The following is a 14636-nucleotide window of genomic DNA, read 5'->3' on the forward strand; positions in this document are numbered from 1 at the left end:
GGGTGGGATGGGTGGGTCTAGGTAGGCTCTTTTGGAGGGTTGGTGCAGACTCAATAGACCAAGTGATGTCCTTCTGCACTGTTGGGATTCTATGATTCTATCATCTTACCCAATGATGAGGAGATGCCAGGGTTGGACTGGGGTGGACACCGTAAGAAGTCTTTCAACACCAGGTTATAGTCCAACAGGTTTGTTTGGAATCACTAGCTTTCAGAGCGCAGCTAAATTCTTCACTTATGTGTAATCCTCAGAAAGCTCTCAAAGTCCTTCATACAAAATAATTACATTGAAGGTCCGTGATTATTGACAAGTGGAACAGCCATTTTACATACAGAAAATGCTCCTAAATAGCTGGTTTAGCTCAGTGGGCTAGACAGCTCATTTGTGATACTAGAACAAGGCCAGCAGTGCAGGTTCAATTCCCGTACCAGCTTATCCGAACAGGCGCCGGAATGTGGCGGCTAGAGGCTTTTCACAGTAACTTCATACTTGTGACAAAGAAAGTTATTATTATTATTGTTCTCATGCCCACATGTCCATCCTTGGCCTGCTGCAATGCTCCAGTGAAGCCCAAAGCAAACTGGAGGCACAACGCCTCATCTTCCAGTGAGGAACTTTACAGTCCTCTGGACTCAAAATTGAGTTCAACAACTTCAGACTGTGACCTTTCTCCTTTGAACTTTAAAAAAAATATATATTTTTATTAAAGTTTTCGAACACAATTTTTCCCCCTTACAAATCAACAAAAATGGTAACATGATAACTGATAAATAACATTGTTAAAATAAAATAGTGAACTAACAAAATAACACGAAATAGTGCTCCCCCCCCGCCCCCTCACCCCATCTAGAACACAAACAATTTACCCCCCCCCTTCCCGTCCCCTCCCCCCACCCCCCCCCACCCCTCCTCTGTGGGCTGCTGCTGCTGGCTATCTAATTTTCCCCCTAACGTTCCGCTAGATAGTCGAGGAACGGTTGCCACCGCCTGGTGAACCCTTGAGCCGATCCTCTCAGCGCAAACGTCATCCGCTCCAGTTTTATGAACTCCGCCATATCGTTTATCCAGGCCTCCACGCCGGGGGGTTTCACTTCCTTCCACATGAGTAAAATCCTACGCCGGGCTACTAGGGACGCAAAGGCCACAATATCGGCCTCTTTCGCCTCCTGCACTCCCGGCTCATCCGCTACCCCAAATATAGCTAACCCCCAGCTTGGCTTGACCCGGACCTTCACCACCTTCGAGATCACTCCCGCCACTCCCCTCCAATACCCCTCCAGTGCCGGACACGACCAAAACATATGTGTGTGGTTCGCCAGGCTTCCCCCGCACCTCCCGCATTTGTCCCCCACTCCGAAGAACCTGCTCAACCTCGCTCCCGTTATGTGTGCTCTATGTAGCACCTTAAATTGGACCAGGCTAAGCCTGGCACACGAGGAAGAGGAATTTAACCTACTTAGGGCATCAGCCCACAAACCCTCCTCAATCTCCTCCCCGAGCTCTTCTTCCCATTTTCCCTTCAGTTCTTCTACCAGCTCCTCCCCCTCTTCTCTCATCTCCCGGTATATTTCGGACACTTTGCCCTCCCTGACCCACACCCCGAAAGCACCCTGTCCTGGATCCCTTGTGTCGGGAGCAGCGGAAGTTCCCTCACCTGTTGTCTCGTGAATGCTCTCACCTGCATATACCTAAAGATATTCCCCGGGGGCAGCTCATACTTTTCCTCTATCGCTCCCAAGCTCGCAAACGTCCCATCTATAAATAAGTCTCCCACTCTCCTAATTCCTGCCCGCTGCCAGCTCTGGAACCCTCCGTCCAACCTCCCTGGGCCAAACCTATGGTTGTTCCTGATCGGGGACCACACCGAGGCTCCCAACACACCCCTCTGTCGCCTCCATTGCCCCCAGATACTTAATGTTGCCGCCACCACTGGGTTCATGGTAAACTTTTTCGGGGAGAGCGGTAGTGGCGCCGTCTCCAGCGCTTTTAAGCTCGTTCCTTTGCAGGACGCCATCTCCAGCCTTTTCCACGCCGCCCCCTCTCCCTCTATCATCCACTTACGGATCATCGCCATGTTGGCGGCCCAGTAGTAGTCGCCCAAATTCGGCAACGCCAGTCCCCCTCTGTCTCTGCTACGTTGCAGGAACCCCCTCCTTACCCTCGGAGCCTTCCCTGCCCACACGAAGCTCATGATGCTCCTATCTATTTTTTTGAAAAAGGCCTTAGTGATCAATATAGGGAGACATTGAAACACAAATAGGAACCTCGGGTGGACCATCATCTTAATCGCCTGCACTCTGCCCGCCAGTGACAGCGGCTGCATATCCCACCTTTTGAAATCCTCTTCCATTTGCTCCACCAGCCGAGTCAGATTGAGTCTGTGTAAGGTTCCCCAGCTCCTGGCTATCTGAATCCCCAGGTATCGGAAGTTTCTTTCCACTCTCCTTAGTGGCAGGCCATCTATCCCTCTACTCTGGTCCCCAGGGTGTATCACAAAAAGCTCACTCTTTCCCATGTTAAGCCTATATCCCGAGAAATCTCCAAACTCCCTCAATATCTGCATGACCTCTGTCATCCCCCCCACTGGATCCGCCACATACAGCAGTAGGTCATCTGCGTAGAGTGACATTCGGTTTTCTTCTCCCCCTCTAACTACCCCTCTCCATTTCCTGGGGTCTCTCAGCGCTATGGCCAGTGGTTCAATTGCCAGCGTGAACAGTATTGGGGACAGCGGGCATCCCTGTCTTGTTCTCCTATGTAGTCGAAAATACTCCGACCTTTGCCGATGTGTGACTACACTTGCCATTGGGGCCCCATAGAGGAGTTTAAACCAGCTGACAAACCCCTCCCCGAACCCGAACCTCCTCAGCACCTCCCATAGATACTCCCACTCTACCCTATCAAATGCCTTCTCTGCATCCATTGCCGCCACTATCTCTGCCTCCCCCTCTGCTGGGGGCATCATTATCACCCCCAATAGCCGTCGCACGTTGACATTCAATTGTCTCCCCTTTACGAACCCTGTCTGATCTTCGTGCACCACCCCCGGGACACAATGCTCTATCCTCATTGTCAGCACTTTTGCCAGCAACTTGGCGTCCACATTTAGGAGTGAGATAGGCCTATAAGACCCGCATTGCAGCGGGTCTTTATCTCGCTTCAGGGTTAGTGATATCGTCGCCTCCGACATTGTCGGGGGTAGGGTCCCCCCTTCTCTGGCCTCGTTAAAGGTTCTTACCAGCAGCGGGGCCAACAAGTCCACATATTTCCGATAAAATTCCACCGGGAACCCGTCAGGTCCCGGGGCCTTCCCTGCCTGCATGTTCCCCAGCCCTTTGGTCACCTCATCCACCCCAATTGGCGGCCCCAGGCCTGCCACCTCCTGCTCCTCCACCCTCGGGAACCTTAGTTGGTCCAGAAACTGCTGCATCCCCTCTTTTCCCTCTGGGGGTTGGGACCTATATAACCTCTCATAAAAGGTCTTGAACACCTCATTTACCTTCCCTGCTCTCCGCACCGTGGTTCCCGTTTCATCCCTAACTCCCCCTATTTCCCTCGCCGCTGTCCTCTTTCGAAGCTGGTGGGCCAACAGGCGACTCGTCTTTTCCCCATATTCATATCTCATCCCCTGTGCCTTCCTCCACTGTGCCTCTGCCCTCCCTGTGGTCAGCAGGTCGAACTCCGTCTGGTGTCGTCGCCTCTCCCTGTATAGTCCTTCTTCCGGGGCCTCCGCATATTTTTTATCCACACTCAAAATCTCCCCCAGTAATCTTTCCCTTTCTTTGGCCTGTTTTCCCCTTGTGAGCCCTGATGGAGATCAACTCCCCCCTGACCACCGCCTTCAGCGCTTCCCATACTACCCCCACTCGGACCTCCCCATCATCGTTGGCCTCCAGGTACCTTTCGATACATCCCCGCACTCTTCCGCAGATTCATCCGCCAATAATCCCACATCCAGTCGCCAGAGTGGACGCTGCTCCCTCTCCTCTCCTAGTTCATGATCCACCCAATGTGGGGCATGGTCTGAAACAGCTATGGCGGAGTACTCCATTCCTTCCACCCTCGAAATCTGTGACCTTCCCAAAACGAAGAAATCTATCCGGGAGTATACCTTATGGACGTGGGAGAAAAAGGAGAACTCTTTGGCCAGCGGCCTAGCAAATCTCCACAGATCTACTCCCCCCATTTGGTCCATAAACCCCCTAAGCACCTTGGCCGCTGCCGGCCTTCTTCCGGTCCTGGATCTAGATCTATCTAACCCTGGGTCTAGCACGGTGTTGAAGTCCCCCCCCCCATTACCAGGTTTCCTACCTCCAGGTCCGGGATGCGTCCCAGCATCCGCTTCATAAATCCCGCATCATCCCAGTTCGGGGCATATACGTTGACCAGCATGACCTCCATTCCCTGCAGTCTGCCACTCACCATCACATATCTGCCCCCGCTATCCGCTACAATGTTCCTAGCCTCGAACGACACCCGTTTCCCCACCAATATGGCCACCCCTCTATTCTTTGCGTCCAGCCCTGAGTGGAACACCTGTCCCACCCATCCTTTCCTTAACCTAACCTGGTCCGCCACCTTCAGATGCGTCTCTTGAAGCATGGCCACATCTGCCTTCAGCCCCTTTAAGTGCGCGAACACTCGGGCCCTCTTAATCGGCCCATTTAGGCCTCTCACGTTCCACGTGATCAGCCGGACTGGGGGGCTGCCCGCCCCCCCCTCCCCTGTCGACTAGCCATCACCCTCTCTTGGCCAGTCCCACGTCCCAGTTCCGCGCACCCACCCGTCCCTCAGGCGGCGCATTCCCGCCTCGACCACCTTTTCTCTTACCAGCTCCCTTTCGATCTCCGCAGCAGCAACCCAGTTGTCCCCCCCCCGCTAGATCCCCACCTAGCATGGTTACTCCCCCCATATTGCTTCCGAAAGTCAGCTGACTTCAACTGACCCCGGCTTCTCACGCTCTCTCCTTGACCCCCCCCGTGTGAGGAACTCCCATCCTCCTTGCGCCTATCTTCCCGCCATCATGTCTCTGGCGCGGGAAAAGAAAAAGAAACCCCGCGCTTTCTAGAGCCATCCCGCCCCCCATGGCGCCGCTCCCCCTACCGCCCCGCTTGAACTTTTTTTAATACACCAAACATTGTTTGCCCCAATGCAAAAACCCTCCCTGCCCCTCCCCCACTAGGCTATCTGTCACTTTTTCTTAAGTTTTGCTTTCACCTAGCATTGACCTATACTCTCATATTGACACATTGTCATCTTTGTTGCAATCAGTGCTAGCTCCCACCAATCACTGACCGCCTACTCTGTTCCAGCTGCTCCACCCCCTCTTATACAGTATGTAATCCAACACATTTCTCCTTCTCTTTAGCTCAGGAGAAGAGTCATGCAGACTTGAAACATTAACTCTGTTTTCTCAGGGCGGCACGGTGGCACAGTGGCTAGCACTGCTGCCTACAGTGCTGAGGACCCAGGTTCGATCCTGGCCCTGGGTCACTGTCTGTGTGGAGTTTGCACATTCTCCCTGTGTCCGCGTGAGTCTCACCCCCACAACCCAAAAGATGTGCAGGTTCGGTGGATTGGCCACGCTAAATTGCCGCTTAATTGAGGAAAAAAAATAATTGGATACTCTAAATTTATTTTTTTAAACTCTGTTTTCTTGCCCTGTAGTTGCTGCCAGACCTCCTGGGTTTTTCCAGCATTTTCTGTTTTTATCCAATTCTCCATCTTACAAATGGGATGTACAAGCTCTGGAGAAGGTGCAAGAAAGCTTTCCAAGGATGATATCAAAACTGAGAGGCTAGGGGACTTCCGGTTGCGGCGATGCGGAGCTAAGCCGCACATTTCGGCGGCTCCCGCTAGAACGGACTTTTGGGCTCTCCAGAGGAGCCCCAACGGAAATTTTTCGACGACTTCCCATGTGGGAAGGTGACAGCAAGGTCCCCCTTCCATAGTATATGGAGTGGACCAGAAGTGGAGCGGTAAAAAAAGCGGCTTTGGAGCAGCGAAAGAAACGAGGGAGGAAAAACAAGATGGCGGAGGGCGGAGATCGAGCAGCATGGGGGCCGGAGCAGCAGGAGTTTCTCAGGCGCTGCGTGGAGGAGCTTAAGAAAGAGGTGCTGGCGCCACTGCTGACGGCGATCGAGGGGCTGAAGGAGACCCAGAAAGCCCAAGGGGTAGAGATCCGAGAGGTGCGGGAAAAAGCCACCGAGAACGAGGACGAAATCTTGGGCCTGGCACGAGGCGCTGCACAAGAGGTGGGCCGAAAGATTTGAGGACCTGGAGAACAGGTTGAGGAGGAAGAATCTTCGGATTCTGGGTCTCCCTGAAGGAGTGGAGGGGGCCGATGCCGGGGCATATGTGAGCACGATGCTCCATTCGCTGATGGGTATGGAGGCCTCTCCGAGTCCCCTGGAGCTAGATGGGGCTCAGCGAGTTCTGGCGAGGAGACCCAAGGCCAACGAGCCGCCAAGGGCGGTAGTGGTGAGGTTTCATTGTTTCATGGACAGAGAGTGTGTCCTGAGATGGGCCAAGAAGGAACGGAGCAGCAGGTGGGAGAATGCGGTGATCCGAATCTATCACGACTGGAGTGCAGAGGTGGCAAAAAAGAGAGCTGATTTTAATCGGGCCAAGGCGGTGCCATAGGAAGGGGGTGAGATTCGGAATGCTGCAGCCAGCGCGATTGTGGGTCACATTTCAGGATCGACACCACTACTTTGAAACGCCTGAAGAGGCTTGGACCTTGAAACAAACTGAAAAGTTGGACTCAAACTGAGGGCCTATGGTTGTGGGGGGGATGTCGGTTGTACACAGGGTTTTAACTATGCGTAAGGAATGTTCCACGGGTGGGGCGATGGATGGGGATGGGGGAAGAGATCTGATGGGGAGACTGTGGGGAATGTGGGCGCCGGTGCTGTAGGGAGGGGAGGCCCGGGGATGGGGGTATTGGGATAAGGCCGCAACAGGAGCTGCGCCACAGGGGGCGGGGCTGGCTCAGGAAAGCGCGGGCTTTTTCCCGCGTTAGGGAAGGACGGAGAAGGGGGATGGAGGAGCGCACACCGATTGCTGGGGAGGAGGAGGAGGGGGGATTTCCACATCGGGGGGGGTCAACGGGAAGGCGGGGGAAGCCGGGGTCAGCAGGTGTCAGCTGACTTACGGGAGTGTTAGGGGGGGAGCAAAAGAGCTAGATATGGATCTAGCGGGGGGAGGGGGAAGGGGGGGAGGGGGGAGAGGGGGGGAAACAGGGTTGCTGCTGCCATTGGCCGAGGGGGAACTGAAAACAGAAGAGGTGGTCGGGGCGGGGGTCCCCCGTCTGGGGGACTGGAGGGTGCGGGTGGCGCGGGCACGGGACTGGCCTAAAACAGGAGATGGTTAATCGGCGGGGGGGGGGGGGGGAGCCCCCCAATCCGGCTGATAACGTGGAATGTGAGAGGCCTGAATGGGCCGGTTAAGAGGACCCGAGTGTTCGCGCACTTAAAGGGACTGAAGGCAGACGTGGTCATGCTTCAGGAGACACATTTGAAGGTGGCAGACCAGGTCAAGTTGAGAAAGGGATGGGTAGGACAGGTATTCCATTCGGGGCTGGATGCGAAGAATAGAGGGGTGGCAATACTGTTGGGGAAGCGGGTGTCGTTTCAGGCCAAGAATATAGTAGTGGACAATGGAGGTCGATATGTGATGGTGAGCGGGAGGCTGCAGGGGGCGTGGGTGGTATTGGTAAACGTATACGCCCCGAACTGGGACGATGCTGGATTTATGAAGCGTATGTTGGGGCGCATTCCGGACCTGGAGGTAGGAAGCTTGATAATGGGGGGGGATTTTAACACGGTGTTGGACCCAGCATTAGATCGTTCCAGATCTAGGACTGGGAAGAGGCCGGCTGCGGCCAAGGTGTTGAGGGGGTTTATGGACCAGATGGGGGGAGTGGATCCGTGGAGATTTGCCAGGCCCCTGGCCAGGGAATTTTCTTTTTTCTCCCACATACACAAAGCCTACTCCCGGATAGATTTTTTTGTTCTGAGCAGGGCGCTGATCCCGAAGGTGGAGGGAACGGAGTATTCGGCCATAACCATCTCAGACCATGCCCCGCACTGGGTGGAACTGGAGTTTTGAGAGGAGAGGGACCAACGCCTGCTGTGGCATTTGGATGTGGGATTACTGGCAGATGAGGAGGTGTGCGGGAGGGTACGGGGGTGCATTGAAAGGTATTTGGAGGCCAACGGCAATGGGGAGGTGCAGGTGGGGGTAGTATGGGAGGCGCTGAAGGCGGTGGTCAGGGGAGAGTTAATCTCCATCAGGGCTCACAGGGAGAAGAGAGAGGGCAGGGAAAGGGAGAGGTTAGTGGGGGAGATTTTATGGGTGGACAGGAGATATGCAGAGGCCCCTGAAGAGGGACTACTCAGGGAGAGGTGAAGTCTCCAGACGGAATTCGACCTGTTGACCACAGGGAAGGCAGAGGCACAATGGAGGAAAGCACAGGGGGCGACGTATGAGTATGGGGAGAAGGCGAGGCGGGTGCTGGCACATCAGCTCTGTCAGAGGATGGCATGAGGGAGATAGGTGGAATCAAGGTTGGCAGGGGAACTACGGTGCGGAGTGCGGTGAAAGTAACTGAGGCATTTAAGGCCTTCTATGAGGAGCTGTACAGATCTCAGCCCCCAGCGGGGGAAGAGGGGATACGACGATTTCTGGACCAACTGTGGATCCCGAGGGTGGAGGAGCAGGAGGTGGCTGCTTTGGGGGTGCCAATTGGGTTGGAGGAGCTGATCAAAGGTCTGGGGAGCATGCAGGCGGGGAAGCCCCCGGGATCAGATGGGTTCCCGGTTGGGTTTTACAGGAAGTACGCGGACCTGTTAGCCTCGTTGCTGGTGAGGACTTTCAATGAGGCAAGGGAGGGGGGGACCCTGCCCCCAACAATGTCCAGGGTGATGATCTCTTTGATTCTGAAGCGGGATAAGGACCCACTGCAATGTGGGTCGTATAGGCCGGTTTTGCTCCTTAATGTGGATGCTACGTTGCTGGCAAAAGTGCTGGCTACGAGGATTGAGGACTGTGTCCCGTGGGTGATTCACGAGGACCAGATGGGATTTGTAAAGGGCAGGCAGCTAAACACCAATGTGCGGAAGCTCCTAAATGTGATTATGATGCCATCGGTGGAGGGAGAGGCGGAGATAGTGGCAGCTATGGACGCGGAGAAGGCCTTTGACCGAGTAGAGTGGAAGTATCTCTGGGAAGTGTTGCGGAGGTTTGGGTTTGGGGAGGGGTTTATCAGTTGGGTTAAGCTCCTATATAGAGCCCCGGTGGCGAGTGTGGCTACGAATCGGCGGAGGTCGGAGTATTTTCGGCTGTATCGAGAGACGAGGCAGGGGTGCCCCCTGTCCCCCCTGTTGTTTGCATTAGCAAATGAACCTTTGGCCACGGCAATAAGGGAGTCCAGGAAATGGAGGGGGGTGGTCCGAGGGGGAGAGGAGCATCGAGTGTCGCTGTATGCAGACGACCTGTTACTGTATGTGGCGGATCCAGTGGAGGGGATGCAGATCCTCAGGGAGTTTGGGGACTTCTCGGGCTATAAGCTCAATGTAGGGAAAAGTGAGCTCTTTGTGGTGCATCCAGGGGACCAGGGAAGAGGGATAGATGACCTACCGTTGAGGAGGGCGGAAAGGAGCTTTCGGTACTTGGGGATCCAAGTAGCTAGGAGTTGGGGGGCCCTGCATAAACTTAATTTGACGCAGCTGGTGGAGCAGATGGAGGAGGACTTCAAACGATGGGATATGTTGCCACTCTCGCTAGCAGGCAAGGTACAGTCGATTAAAATGATGGTCATCCCGACTTCCGGTTGCGGTGATGCCTAGCTAGCCGCACGTTTCGGCGGCTCCAGCTCCGACGGACCTTCGGGCTCTTTTAAGAGCCCCAACGGGGAATTTTTTGACAACGCGACCCGGTGTGGGGTGTGTGAGAAGGGAGTCCCCCCCAAACGAAGGAGGAAAAAACCGGCGGCAGCGGCTGCAGCCTGAGGAATCATCGACCAAAAGGTCAGAGGGAGAGAAATACAAGATGGCGGCGGAGAAAGCGCAGGTGACATGGGGGCCTGAGCAGGATGAAATCGTGAGACGGTGTGTGGAGCTGCTGAAGAGGGAGGTGCTGACCCCGATGCTACAGGCAATTGAGGGGCTCAAGGAGACATTAAAGACCCAGGAGACAGAGCTCCGCGTGGTGTAGCAGAATGTGACAGATATTGAGGACGAGATCCTGGGCCTGGCGGTTAAGACTCAGACGCACGAGGCACTTCATAAAAAGTGCACTGAAAGGATCGAGGCCCTAGAAAACGGAGCGCGAAGGAAGAACCTTCGGATACTGGGTCTCCCTGAGGGTGTGGAAGGAGTGGACTGTGGAGCGTACGCAAGTACGATGCTGAGCTCACTGATGGGTGCTGAGGCCCCTGCGGGCCCCATGGAGGTGGAGTGGGCAAATCGGATTCCGGCGAGAAGACCAAAAGCGGGAGAACCACCGAGGGCGATAACCGTGCGATTTTACCGCCTTAAGGACAGAGAAGAGGTCCTGAGATGGGCTAAAAAGGTGCGGAGTAGCAGATGGGAGAATGCTGTGGGGGACAACTGGGTTGCTGCTGCGGAAATCCAAAAGGAAATGGCTAAAGAGTGGGTGGGCGGGGATGGTGTGCGACGCTGGGGGAGCGAGCGGGAGCGCGGAGGCGGGATATGGAACTGGCCTAGAGAAGGTAATGGCTAGTCGACACGGGAGGGGGGCAGGTAGCCCCCTAGTGAGGCTGATCACGTGGAACGTGAGAGGCCTGAACGGACCGATAAAAAGGGCCCGAGTGCTCGCGCATTTGAAAGGACTAAGGGCAGACGTGGTTATGCTCCAAGAGACGCACCTAAAGGTGGCGGACCAAGTTAGGCTAAGGAAAGGATGGGTGGGACAGGTGTTCCACTCAGGACTGGACGCAAAGAACAGAGGGGTGGCCATTTTGGTGGGGAAACGGGTAGCATTTGAAGCAAAGAACATCGTAGCAGATAGCGGAGGTAGATATGTAATGGTGAGTGGTAGGCTGGAGGGAATGGAGGTCGTGTTGGTTAATGTGTATGCCCCAAATTGGGACGATGCGGGATTTATGAGACGGATGCTGGGGCGTATACCGGACCTGGAGGTAGGAAACTTGATTTTAGGAGGGGACTTTAATACGGTGCTGGACCCGGGGCTAGATAGATCCAGCTCAAGGACCGGAAGAAGGCCGGCAGCGGCCAAGGTACTTAAGGGGTTTATGGACCAAATGGGGGGAGTGGATCCATGGCGATTTCTTAGACCTAGGGCTAGGGAGTTTTCCTTCTTCTCCCATGTCCATAAAGTGTACTCCCGGATAGATTTTTTTGTTTTGGGAAGGTCGTTGATCTCTAGGGTGGAAGAAGCTGAGTACTCAGCCATAGCGGTTTCGGATCATGCCCCACATTGGGTGGACCTGGAATTAGGAGAAGACAGGGAGCGGAGAACACTCTGGCGATTAGATGTGGGACTGATGGCGGATGAGGGAGTGTGTGCAAGAGTGCGGGGGTGTATTGAGAGATACCTGGAGGTCAATGACGACGGCGAGGTCCCTGTGGGAGTGGTTTGGGAAGCACTAAAAGCGGTGGTCAGAGGAGAGCTGATCTCTATTGGGGCCCACAAAAGGAAAACAGAGGCCAAGGAAAGGGAAAGATTACTGGGGGAGATTTTAAGGGTGGACAGGGAATTTGCAGAGACCCTGTAGGAGGAATTGTACAGGGAGAGGAGACGACTCCAGACGGAGTTTGACCTTCTGACCACCAGAAAGGCGGAGGTACTGTGGAGGAAGGCACAGGGGAGGAGGTATGAATATGGGGAAAAGGCTAGTCGCCTGTTGGATCATCAATTGCGAAAGAGGGCAGCAGCGAGGGAGATAGGAGGAATTAGAGAATAAAGGGGAGACACGGTGCGAAGGGCAGGAAAGATAAATGAGGTGTTCAAGACCTTCTATGAGGAACTGTATAGGTCTCAACCCCCAGAGGGAGAGGAGGGGATGTGGCAGTTCCTGGACCAATTGAGGTTCCCGAAAGTGGAGGAGCAGGAGGTGGTAGGCCTGGGGGCACCGATTGAGGTGGACGAGGTTATTAAGGGACTGGGAAGCATGCAAGCAGGGAAGGCCCCGGGACCAGACGGGTTCCCGGTGGAATATTCCAGAAAATATGTGGACTTGTTGGCCCCGTTGATGGCGAGGACGTTCAATGAGGCCAGGGAAGGGGGGACTCTTCCCCCGACGATGTCGGAGGCGACGATATCGCTAATTTTGAAGAGGGACAAAGATCCGTTGCAGTGCGGGTCCTATAGACCTATTTCACTATTGAACATGGACGCCAAATTGCTGGCAAAGGTACTGGCATCGAGGATAGAGGACTGTGTCCCGGGGGTGGTGCACGAAGACCAGACAGGGTTCGTAAAAGGGAGACAACTGAATGTTAACGTGCGACGACTATTTGGGTGATAATGATGCCCCCAGTGGAGGGGGAGGCAGAGATAGTGGCAGCAATGGACGCAGAGAAGGCATTTGATAGGGTGGAGTGGGAGTATTTATGGGAAGTGTTAAGGAGGTTTGGGTTTGGGAACGGGTTTATTAGCTGGGTTAGACTTCTTTATGGGGCTCCAACGGCAAGCGTAGTTACAGGTCGACATAGATCGGAGTATTTCCGACTATATAGGAGAACAAGACAGGGATGCCCGCTGTCTCCATTGTTGTTCGCGTTGGCAATTGAACCTCTGGCCATGGCGTTGAGAGACTCCAGGAAATGGAGAGGGGTGATTAGAGGGGGAGAAGAACACCGAGTCTCGTTATACGCGGATGACCTATTGTTATACGTGGCGGACCCAGCGGGGGGATGATAGAGGTTATGCGAATTTTGAGGGTGTTCGGGGAATTCTCGGGGTATAGGCTAAACATGGGGAAGAGTGAATTATTTGTGATACATTCAGGGGACCAGAGTAGAGAGATAGAAGGCTTGCCGCTAAGGAAAGTGGAAAGAAACTTCCGATACCTGGGGATTCAGATCGCTAGGAGCTGGGGAACCTTGCACAGACTTAATCTGACACGGCTGGTAGAACAAATGGAGGAGGACTTCAAGAGGTGGGACATGCAGCTGTGGTAGTATGCATTAGGGGTCATGTGGGACTGTGAAGCCGTGATGTCATTGGCTGACAGATCCCGGGTCCTGGTTGGCCGTTGACCTCTAGCTCCGCCCTGAAAGCGGAGTATAAGTACCAGGAGTCCTCCCCCGCAGGCAGTCTACGACTGAACTGCGGGGGAACAGTCACGCTTAATAAAGCCTCATCGACTTCACTCTATTCGTCTCTCGGAGTCTTTGTGCGCTACAATTTATTAAGCGTGACTAAAGGACTATGGAGCTCAGGATCATCCCGGAATGCCTGAGGATCAGCCCCCACGCAGTGAACGCAGCAGCAGCTTTCAAGCACTGGCAGATTTGTTTCGAGGCCTACCTCAGAACGGCCACCGGCCGGGTCACAGAAGACCAAAAACTACAGGTCCTGCACTCGAGGTTAAGCACGGAGATTTTCTCCCTCATCGAAGACGCAGAGGATTTCCAGACGGCGTTCGCAGCACTAAAAAGTCTCTATGTTCGCCCAGTAAACCAGATCTACGCTCGCTATCAACTCGCAACGAGACGGCAAAGTCCCGGAGAGTCGATAGATGAATTCTACGCCGCGCTACTAATTTTGGGACGGGCCTGCAGCTGCCCGCCGGTGAACGCAAATGAACACGCGGACATGTTAATGCGCGATGCTTTTGTGGCAGGTATGAACTCCTCCCAAATCCGCCAAAGACTTTTAGAAAAAGAGTCGCTAGGACTCTCAGAGGCACGGGCCCTAGCAGCCTCCCTAGACGTAGCCGCGCGAAACACCCGCGCCTACGGCCCCGACCGCGCGGCAGCCCATTGGGCTCCGTACGCACCCGTTGCGACAAACCCACCCCCCCCCGGACACCCACAGGCTTGCGCGGTTCAAACGCCAAGTCGCACCGGGGGAGCTGCTATTTCTGCGGCCAGGCGAAACACCCCCGGCAGCGCTGCCCGGCCCGCGCAGCGATCTGTAAGAGCTGCGGGAAAAAGGGCCATTTCGCGGCTGTGTGCCGGTCCCGGGAGGTCGCCGCTGTCCCAGGAGAACAGGGAGCCATGCACGCCGTTTACGCTCCCCAACCCCCCCAGCGCCCCATGTACGACCCGCAGGCGCAACCACTCTGGGTCCCGACCACCGCTCTCCCCGGAGAACAGGGAGCCCTGCACGCCGTTTACGCTCCCCAACCCCCCCCCCCCCGCGCCCCATGTATGACCCGCCGGCGCTACCACTTTGGGTCCCGGCCACCGCTGTCCCCAGAGAAGAGGGAGTCCTGCATGTTCCTAACGCTCCCCAACCCCCCCAGCACCCCATGTGCGACCCGCAGGCGCCGCCATTTTGGGTCCCGGCCACCACGAGGGGAGGAAGGGCGCCGCCATCTTGGACCACCCCAGACCTGTGCGACGCATGGGGGCGGCCATTTTGTCCACCCCCGCCGCCATCTTGTGACCCCCCAGCCATGTGCGATGCATGGGGGCAGCCATCTT

Source organism: Scyliorhinus torazame, chromosome 18 (assembly GCF_047496885.1).
Source record: "Scyliorhinus torazame isolate Kashiwa2021f chromosome 18, sScyTor2.1, whole genome shotgun sequence".
Taxonomy (NCBI): Eukaryota; Metazoa; Chordata; class Chondrichthyes; order Carcharhiniformes; family Scyliorhinidae; genus Scyliorhinus; species Scyliorhinus torazame.